Source organism: Herpailurus yagouaroundi, unplaced genomic scaffold (genome assembly GCF_014898765.1).
Source record: "Herpailurus yagouaroundi ecotype Mexico unplaced genomic scaffold, PumYag 140, whole genome shotgun sequence".
NCBI lineage: Eukaryota > Metazoa > Chordata > Mammalia > Carnivora > Felidae > Herpailurus > Herpailurus yagouaroundi.
This window is the reverse complement of record NW_024412395.1, coordinates 81,163,795-81,174,342: the sequence shown is the minus strand read 5'-3', so window position 1 is coordinate 81,174,342 and position 10,548 is coordinate 81,163,795. Positions and strand designations below refer to the sequence as shown.

Genomic DNA, 10,548 nt, shown 5'->3' with positions numbered 1-10,548 from the left:
GGCTCAGAGCCTGGAGCCTGTTTCCCATTCTGTGTCTCCCTCTCTCTCTGCCCCTCCCCCGTTCATGCTCTGTCTCTCTCTGTCCCAAAAATAAATAAACGTTGAAAAAAAAAATTTTTTTTTAAAAGTGAGACACTTTGACTAGCAAGCAAATTCTATATCTTATTTTGTAAAACATCTCTTAATGTTTTACAAAAATGAATTAATCATCGATTTGATTTAGCTTTAACTGCCCTGGCCAAAATTATAATTCTGAGAATTACTCTCTATTATATGTTCTAATACAAAATGTAGACCATGCATGTAGAACTCATTCTAGGATACTTGCATTAAACACTATAATACATTATATGAGTAGTATCTTAGTGTCCTTGTCAAAATTAGCATTTGGATATTCATCTGCTAGGGTTAGCTGGAGTTAGCTGACAATATCTTTTTGTGACAAGTATTTCCCTTTCTTTGCAAACTGCTCTACCATGTATGTTTATTTGCTCTATTAGTGTAAGTCTTCCCATATTACCATTAATAATGTAGCTTTCTACCCAATAGTATCAAAAACTAAAAGTTAATTCAATCTTCTACTTCATTGTACTTTGTCTTCCAAGCCATAAACTTAAAAAAAAAAAATCTACAGGGGTGCCTCGGTGGCTCAGTCAGTTAAGCGTCTGACTTCAGCTCAGGTCATGATCTCATGGCTTGTGGGTTCGAGCCCCGTGTCAGGCTCTGTGCTAAAAGCTCAGAGCCTGGAGCCTGCTTCGACTTCTGTGTCTCCCTCTCTCTCTGCCCCTCCTTGCTCACACTGTCTCTCTCTCTCGAAAAATAAATAAACATTAAAAAAAAAATTTTTTTTAAGTCTACACCTTATTTATTTACTTTTTAGTACATTTAAATCCTTGAGGGGTATAGCATCACACAGATTCTGTAGCCAATGGCTTTAGCAGGAAGGTTGCTTTGGAATACAAGAACCATGCCACTGTTTCCATGAGCACAAGTTACTTTTTCCCAGATCACTGTGGTTTTGTTTGGTTTGCCACCAGGAGTCACTGTATTATCTATCCTTTGCTTTGTACACATAAGCGTATCTCTTGTCTAGATAGAATTTGGTTTCATCTTGAGCATAAACACATTCAGTTTCAAGAGGAGCTATGTGCTCCCCAGCCAGCAAAAATGGCCTTGGACCACAGCTTTCCAAACATATTTGTTTTTTTAGGTTCCCAGCAGGCCTCCATAGGTTCCAAGATGGTGGAAAGAGAAACATAAACTTTTTAACTAGCCAGAAAATCAACATGAACGAACATCTTCAAACTTCAGAAACAGATTCAACAGTAACCTGGCAGAGTCAGGCAGAAGGTTGCTACATAGTACAGAACAATGGTCCTTAAACTTGTGGCCACTATTAAATTCAGATTCCTAGATATCCTGGTCAGCTTCAATGTAACGACATGGTGTTGAGCTTTCTCAACTGAATTTAAAAGTTGTTTCAATTGTACTTTCACAAATCTGTTGAGACAACATAGATTAATAACAGATTCATTGTTAAGAGTATGGGCTCTAAAGTTAAATTACCTGGATTTTTAAAAAAAAATTTTTTTTTTTTTACATTTATTCATTTTTGAGAGACAGAGAGACTAAGCACAACGGGGGATGGGCAGAGAGGGAGACAGAATCCGAAGCAGGCTCCAGTCTCCAAGCTGTCAGCACAGAGCCCAACCTGGGGCTCGAACTCAGGAGCTGTGAGATCATGACCTGAGCCAAAGTCGGACACCTAACCGACTAAGCCACCCAGGCGCCCCAAAATTACCTGGATTAAAATCTCAGCTCTGCCACTTTCTAATTGTGTAACCTTGAGTCAGTTAACTAATCTGTCTATGCCTTGAGTTCCTTAAATGAAAAGTAGGAATAATAATATTGCCTTCCTCATGGAGTTATAACAAACTCTAAATTAGTTAATATATATAAAACATTTGGAAGAGTGCCTAGCATATAAAGATTACTTAATAAATGTTGGCCTATTAGACATTATTATCAATGTGTCTTAATTTGTAATATATAGAGGAACTTCAGGAACTCTTTGAAATTCTGTACAGAATATTGGAAGTATATGTATACTGCATTGTCTGGAGGGTTCATATTTTATCACATTCTCAATGAGTTTCCATGGGTGTAAGTCTTAAGAACCATTGTCTTTCAATTAAATATCCTAGAATTGTTTACAAATTCACATAATTTTAAAAGTTTCTCTACTGTACATAAAATTATAAGTTCAGCTGACTCTTGAACAAGACAAGGATTACGGGGTACCAACCTTGCTCAAAAATTTGCATGTAACTCTTAACTCCCCCAAAACTTTACTAATAGCTTACTGTTCACTGGAAGCCTTACTGATAACACAAATAGTGGATTAACACATATTTTGCATGGTATATGTATTCTATACTGTATTCTTACAATAAAGTAAAAGAAAGTGTTTAAAAAATCATAAGGAAGAGAAAATACATTTACAGTACTGTACTGTATTTATAAAAAAAAATTCCATGTACAAGGGCATCTGCACAGTTCAAACCTGTGTTGCTCAAAGGTCAACCATATATTATTATCTTACCTTACTTTTAGTGTAATTTATTTATTTATTTTCAAATGTTTATTTATTTTGGGAGATAGTGGGGGAGAGAGGATCCCAAGCTGGCTCCAAACTGTCAGGTGCAGCCAAGCTTGGGGCTATATCTCACAGACAATGAGATCATGACCTGAGCTGAAATCAAGAGTCAGATGCTCAACAGAATGTGCCACCTAGGCACCCCTTAGAAGGGAAAATACAGATGAGAAGGAAACATACAAAAAAATATTAGCAATAGTTCTCTTGAGGTAGTAGTTTCATTTATTTTTTTATTTTCTTCTTTAAATTTTCTTTACTTTCCAAATTTTCTGAAATCTCCAATCTTGGTTTTGTAATCAGAATTTAATACAATTTTAAGGATAGAAAAAACAAATCTGACAAAAATTGAGACATTTTATTAAAAAATCTACCTCAAAAAAAAATGAATCAAATTTTATCACACTTCTCTTTAACACCAAGTACTAGAAGACAGGAAAAATTAGCCACAAATGTGAGGAGGGAAAATTATTCTGAGCCAAGAATCCTATACCCAGCTAAGCTGTTCTTCATATGTACTACACCAGGAAGTATTCTCATACATTCTTCATTCTTTCAAGGACCCTTTAAATATTCTGTATGTGTACATTTTGTAGAACTATATTACTGAGGGAAGTACCCTAGCTCACCTTCAAATAATTTAGCTTAGAAAAAGCTATGGGGGCACCTGGGTGGCTCAGTTGGTTGAGTGTCTGACTCTTGGTTTTGTCTCAGGTCATGATCCCAGGGTCATGAGATCTAGTCCCACATCAGGCTCCACGCAGATTCTCTCTCCCTCTGACCCTCTTCCCCACTCATGCACTCTCTCTCTCTCAAAAAAAAAAAAAAAAAAAAAAAAAGCTATGGTAAAAGGAAGTATCACATGCTTAAATAGTAAGTTAATCCCAAATGAGTTATAAAAAAGAAAAAAACAACAAAAAACGTTTCAAGTAAATTTTCCCACTTATTTACTCAAAAGTTTCTTAAGAAAAAGAAACCAGGACTCTTTGCTTCCTGTTAAGCATTTTAAAGTAAAGTTCTCTCTTGGCAAATAACACCTACTTACTTGAGAAATTTTCATCACAAAGCAGAGGTGGGAAGAAATCAGCCCTCAGGTGTTTGGGCTGCATCCCATAGCATGTGATCAACTGACTTTAGTAACTCAAGCCAAGTAATAAACAAAGAGTGAATTTGATGTCTGTGCAGGACCCAACTTGATGGGGAATCAAGGGAATTCAAAAACAATCATCCAACATTACATGGTTTCAGCCTTTGTTTTTCAGAACACTATAATTTTTCACAATGTTTGCCTTGAACTTGCTATTATTGAATATATCCCTTCCTGTGGATTCTTTTGAAGGTCTCTCATCATGTCACCCTGAGGGCCATATTTGTTCCAGAAGTGCAATGAAAAGCATGCTAGACATAGTCAAGATGCCTGGATTCTAGTCCAGCTCTGCTAGTTAGGAAAGTGATCCTTCAGCTAGTGATCAAAACACTCTTTCTGAGCTTTAGTGTCCTTATTCCTCACTACCTCAGTCAGAGTTAAATAAATTAATGATTGCAAAAATGATTTGAACACTTCTAGTTCTAATCTTTTTTCCCATTTTTCCAGGAACCCAGAATTCTTATGTTACCCTGGAACCTTCAAATAATTGGGAAAATAAGTCAATAGACTAACTTAGAGTAGGATGATAGTGTTATCTCTAATGTGTTATCTCTAGTGGTATATTTCTATTTCAAAAGAAGTATCTTATAATTAAAGTGCATGCTGGGGTGCCTGGGTGGCTCTGTCAGCTGAGCATCTGACCCTTGATCTCACGGTCATGATCTCACTGTTTGTGAGTTCAAGCCCCAAGTTGGGCTCTGTGCTGACAACATGGACCCTGCTTGGGATTCTCTCTCTCCCTCTCCCCCAGTCACATTCTTTCTCTCTCTCTCTCTCTCTCTCTCTCTCTCTCTCAGAATAAATGAATAAACTTAATTTTTAAAAAAGCGCATGCTATTCTCTTCACCTGGAAAAACCTTTGTGTTTACCAGGCAAAATTCTATCCATCCACCAAATGGATGGATAGAATCCTGCAAGCTTCCTAGTGAAACCTTTCCAAATTTTCCTTAAAGAGTTGCTACTGCCTCCTGTGAATCCCATCACCCTTTGCACATGCTTCCATTATGCTTGTCACTTTAAGGGTTAGCACATATGTTATGATGGAAACATTTGTATATGAAACAGCTGCACTGGTGTTCTTAGAGGTGAAGAGTAGAGGTGTTAGCAGGTAAGACTTTGAGGGACAGGCATAACGAGGAAAGGAAAGATACAAGGAAAGGCAGATACAAGGAAAGGAGCTTGCAGTCAAGTTTAGTGCAGAGGTGTGAGGCAGGTAAAAGAGATACTTTTAGATAAAAAAGGATATCTGGGGGCGCCTGGGTGGCTCAGTCCGTTGAGCATCCGACTTCCGCTCAGGTCATGATCTTGCAGTCTGTGAGTTTGAGTCCTGCATTGGGCTCTGTGCTGACAGCTCAGAGCCTGGAACCTGCTTTGGATTCTGTGTCCCCCTCTCTCTCTGTTCCTCCCTGGCTCATGCTACTGTCTCTTCTGTGTCAAAAATAAATAAACATTAAAAAAAAAGGATATCTGGTGCTCTTCAAATCACATTTCTGAGGACTGTCTCTATAAAATGACACCTCTGTTTGGTATCCTTTGGGTCTTCTCTGGGGAAAAGTTAGGATATTTAGGACCAAAAACTTTAGATGAATATTTAAACCTTTCTCTTTTACCTGCCTTGCTGCATGTAGTTTTTGTGAGAACCACATGAAATAGAATCAAAGGTGGGGCACCTGAGTGGCTCACTCGGTTGAGCATCTGATTTTAGCTCAGATCATAATCTCACAGTTCATGAGTTTGAGCCCCGCATTGGCTCTTTGCTGTCAGCACTGAGCCTGCTTCAGATCCTTTATCCCCCCGCCCCTCTGCACCTCCCTGCTCTCTGTCTCTCAAAAGTAAATAAACATTAAAAAAAGAAAAGAAAAGAAAAGAAAGAAATAGAACCAAAGAATATTAAAGCTGTCTAGTCCCACCATACATTTTACAGATAACAAAACTAAGGTCTAGAGAACTTGGGACATGTTGAAAGCTTAAGGACATGGGGGCTCAGTCAGTTAAGAGGCCGACTTCGGCTCAGGTTATGATCTCATGGTTTATGAGTTCGAGGCCTGTATCGGGTTGTCTGTGATCATGGAGTCTGCTTTGGATCCTGTCTCCCTCTCTCTCTCCCCTCCCCTGCTCTCTCTCTCTCAAAAATAAATAAACACTTAAAAAAAAGAAAGAAAGTTTAAGGACACAGATGTGGCTGAAGAGGTCTAGAACACAGATCTGACAGTGTGGCACTTTTCCCCTCTAGACTTCATTGCCTCATTTTATGCAAAATATTTAAAAATATACATAGCATCTTAGCCAATGTTCTTTCTACTGCAAGCAGGAGAAACCTTCCCAGAGGGTAGTTTATTGTAAAGATAGCCTAGCAATTAGCTCCCGATAGCTCAGTGCAAAGGCCAGACTTCTGTTTGGTTAATTCTTCACTATGCAGGCTCACTCCCATTTGTGCAGAAGGAGAAAATGTTCTCAGAGTAGGACATCTCAGTTAAGGAAATATCCCAAAAGGTATATTTCTTTTTTTTTAATATGAAATTTATTGTCAAATCGGTTTCCATACAACACCCAGTGCTCATCCCAACAGGTGTTCATTGTGTATTGCATAGAGAAACAATTCAGCTGTCATAATAAATGAACCCTGAGAGTCTAGTGGTTTGACATAATAAAAGTTTGTTTCTCTTGTTTACAGTCCAATATGGGTTGGTGGGGGGGGGGGCTGGAGAGAAGAAGGAAAAAAGAAAGGAAGAATCAGAAGGAAAAGAGAGGGGAAGGAAAGAGAGGGGAAGGAGGAGGTAGGACAAGGAGGGGAAGGGGCTCTGCCCCATATAATCATTCAAGAACACTGGCTTTTTCCATCTTGTGGCTCCACCCTTTTCTTTGTCTTCAAAGTCCTCTCCATTCATCAGGAAAATGGATAGCCAAAGAGTGAGGAGTGTGCTTGTGGGGTTTTTATGGACCTAGAAGTGGTGCCTTTCAGTCCTGCTCACATTCTGTTGGCCAAAACACAGTCACATGGCCACCCAACTGTATTGGAGACTGGCAAATGAATTCTGGCTCGGGCTAGGAAGAGAAGAACCCAGTCAGCCAGGTGCCCCATCAAGTGACCATTTCCCACTTGCTACCTTAGTAAAGCAAGAAGTGAAAAATGAATTTTTCTTTGTATTCCAAGTAAAAGCAAATGTTTTCTGATTAAAAAAAAATAAAAGTACAAAATAAAAATAAAATATATACAAGGATTTTATAATAGCAAAGAAGTAGAAAACAAGTTAAATATCCGTTAAATGTATCTAATGATGTAAGAAAGATATTAATATACTGGTTGGAGGTATATGCACATGAATACATACACATCCTGGGAAGGAAAAAAGTACAGCAAGATATAATGAGATAATGGCTAATTTCTTCTATTTCTTATCTGAATTTTCCAATTTCTCTACAATGAACTCAGATTACTAGTGTAACATTTTTTAACAAGGGAAAAAAAAAACAAATCAAAGTAGTTAAACCATGACTCATAATATCAGCACAATCAGATTAGGAAAACATTACCTTTTAAAGTGAAATCTCTTCTAGAGTCACTAGGGGATTGCCAAGACCTTGTATGTAATGTTAAGAAAAAACTGCCTCAAAATATAAGTGATCAGCTTTCATTTGTATATTTTAAAAGTTTTATAAGGACAGGGGCACCTGGGTGGCTTAGTTAGTTAGGTGGCCGACTCTTGATCTTGGCTCAGGTCATTCTAGCCCGGTATCGGGCTCTGAGCTGATAGCATGGAGCCTGCTTGGGATTCTGTCTCTCCTTCCCTCTACCCCTCTCCCCTGCTTGTTCTCTCTCTCTCAAAATAAATAAATAAATTTAAAAATTTTTGTAAGACAGGAACATGTCAAAGGGACACAAAGACCAACCTGAAAGAACTCCAGATGGCCCAAATGAGAACAATTTGAGTAATAAAGTTAATACGTGTTGGTTTACAACTCAAAGTAAAAATTCGTATGAGTCTTTTAGATAAAAATGAATTAATGAATAAATAAATGGGGAAGAAGAAACAAATCTTCCTGACAAAAAAATTCCATTTAATATATGTAAATGCTCCCTCTTCCAGGAGGTGAGCTTGATCTCCACGCCTTGTCCTACCCCATTCCTCCTCCACTGGCTTTTCTGGGGAGGATGGCCTCTACCCACAACGTGGGGCTCAGATTCCTGACCTAGAGATCAAAAGTTGCATGCTCTGGGTGCCTAGGTGGTTCAGTCAGTTAAGATTAAGCGTCAACTCTTGATTTTGGCTCAGGTCAAAATCTCATGGTTCGTGAGTTTCAGCCCCGAGTCAGGTACAGTGCTTACTAAATAAATAAATAAATAAATAAATAAATAATACATAGGACAATCTGAGAAACTGTCACAGCCCAGAGGAGCCAAAAGATGCATACTATGATATTGTGGATGGAATCTGGAATGGAAAAAGGACATCAGGGAAAAAAACTAATGAAATCCAAATAAAGTGTGGAGTTCAATTAACAGTAATGAGCCAATATTGATTCCTTAGTTGTGACAAATGTACTGTAGTAATTAAGAAAAGATGTTAACAATAGAGGAAACTGAAGAGGATTTTATGGGCACTCTGTACTAACTGTGCAACTTTTCTCTAAGTCTAAAATTATTCCAAAATTAAAACTTTTATTTAAAAATTCTTAGGGTATCTGAGTGGCTCAGTCGGTTAAGCATCGACTTCAGCTCAGGTTGTGATCTCAGGATTCTTGAGTTGGAGCCCACATTGAGCTCTGCACTGACAGCACAGAGCCTGCTTTGGATCCTTTGTCTCCCTCTCTCTCTGCCCTACCCCCGCTCGTTCTCTCTCTCTTTATCTCTCTCTCTCAAAAATAAAGTAAACATTTTAAAAAAATAAGATAAATTAAAATAAATTAAAATTCTTATAGAAAATGGGAGAAAAGATAATTCTTTGGAGGGAGCCATGGATTGCAAAATACACTTTAAAATAAGCTATTTCCCCCTTGAAAGTGGCTCTATCAAAAGACAGAGGCCATGAGGGAGAGGGTGAAGTGCCTTTAATTTTATAAATGTGTTTTAGGGCAGAACTTATTAGCATTTTGTCTAAGAACTCCAGGCTCAGCATTTATGAGGAAATTTTTAGAATGTTCACATAAGCAACATAAGGACCTGCCTGTCCTTGCCTGGGGCTTTATTCATCTGTCCCCAGTTTTCTGGTAGAAGCTGTGGCTTTGACATCTAAAGGAACATTTTCCCACTGATTTCTCATGCTAGCCTGGGGCCTCTGAGAACCAGGGGGGGCGGGGGGTGAGCCTTCAAGCAAGCTCTGAATTTGGGGAGGGCCAGCAGGGGGGTGATTATGCAGACAGAGCTTTCTGCATTTTCCCCTCCTCCGCTTGGCAGCACAAGTACAAAGTTCTGGAGATAAAAGGCTTCCATTAATACCAAACCCATGGAAGTCAAAGAGATTTCTTGACTATGGGTAGGTCATAACCACAATTTCTTTTTCTTTCTTTCTTTCTTTTTTTTAAACATGTTTATAAATCAAAGTCAAGATTTTGACTCCCTTGGGCTACTTTCCAGCTTCTATACCACAGGAGTGCAATAAAGATTCAAATGACGAGTAGAAGCAAATGCCTTAATCCATGGCAGCTCCTTTTCCAGCTTCCAAGGACGGGAAGGAAATAGGGAAACAATAGGAACTGTCTTTTCCTCCTATGCAACATTATTGTTCTGTGCTCCATAGATATCTACTTTCTTCATTCATCATTTATTCAGTGAGCTGCCTCCAATGCACTGAGGGATTCACACCCACTTTTACACCCGAACCTCATCATCAACACTGTTCCACTTCCTTCACTAATGTGCTCTCTGGCAACAATCTCCTTCCTCATTTGTTAATTTATTCATTCAAAAACTATTTATTGAGTAGATCCTTTTCTACTGAATTGGGTGCAGGAGGTGGGGTGATGCTCAAGACAAAGTAGATCCTGCTCTCTGGGGATTTTCGGTCTACTGGAGGAGGCAGACATAACTGAGATACTGAAAAGTCTGGGGTAGACGGATGAGAAAATGTTAGAAATGTGGTTGGGGAAAGCTTCTTAGAGGAAGAAATCTATGTACTACAACCTGAATGAGAAATCCGTGCTGTGCTGAGTTGGAGGAAGAGTATTTCAGACAAAGGTAACTGGAAGTCCTAAGGCCCTGAGGCAGGAATGAGCTTAAAGTGCTCCAGGATCCATGTGGCTGGAATGCTGTGATGAAGAACAGAATGAAAGGAGATAAGGCCAGACAGATAAGCAGGGCCCACATCTCAGAAACCATGGAAGTCCTAATGAATTTTGATTTCCAGGTCATGGGGCGTCATTAGAGACTTAGTTACAAGCAGGGAATTAACATGATTTGCTCACTTGTCTTTGGAGGGGGTAACTTTTCCCATTTACCCTTTACCCTTTACACAAATCCACCAATTGTTTATATTTTTACCCTCATTTTTTTTCTCTCCCATCTTGTAAAACCTCTCCTATCTTGCAAAATAAACATATCAACAACAACCAAAGCCCCTCCCTGAACTCCACTTCCCTTTCCAACTGCTGACCTCACTCTTCTCTGGCAGCTTCTCCATCTCCTTCCACTAGGCTACCTTACCTCTGCCTAGGTAGCTCACGTTTCACTTGGCTAACACCTATTTCTTCAGGTCTCACCTTAAAAGTTATTTCCCCAAGGAGACATTCCTTAACCTCAAAGCTGGAAAAT

At 38.9% G+C, this 10,548-nt stretch overlaps 1 pseudogene; it reads right to left on the bottom strand.

Moving 5' to 3' along the window:
* Nucleotides 1–842: 842 nt before the first annotated feature.
* LOC121030292 (60S ribosomal protein L35a-like) lies at nucleotides 843–1,196 on the bottom strand (annotated as a pseudogene).
* Nucleotides 1,197–10,548: the final 9,352 nt, after the last annotated feature.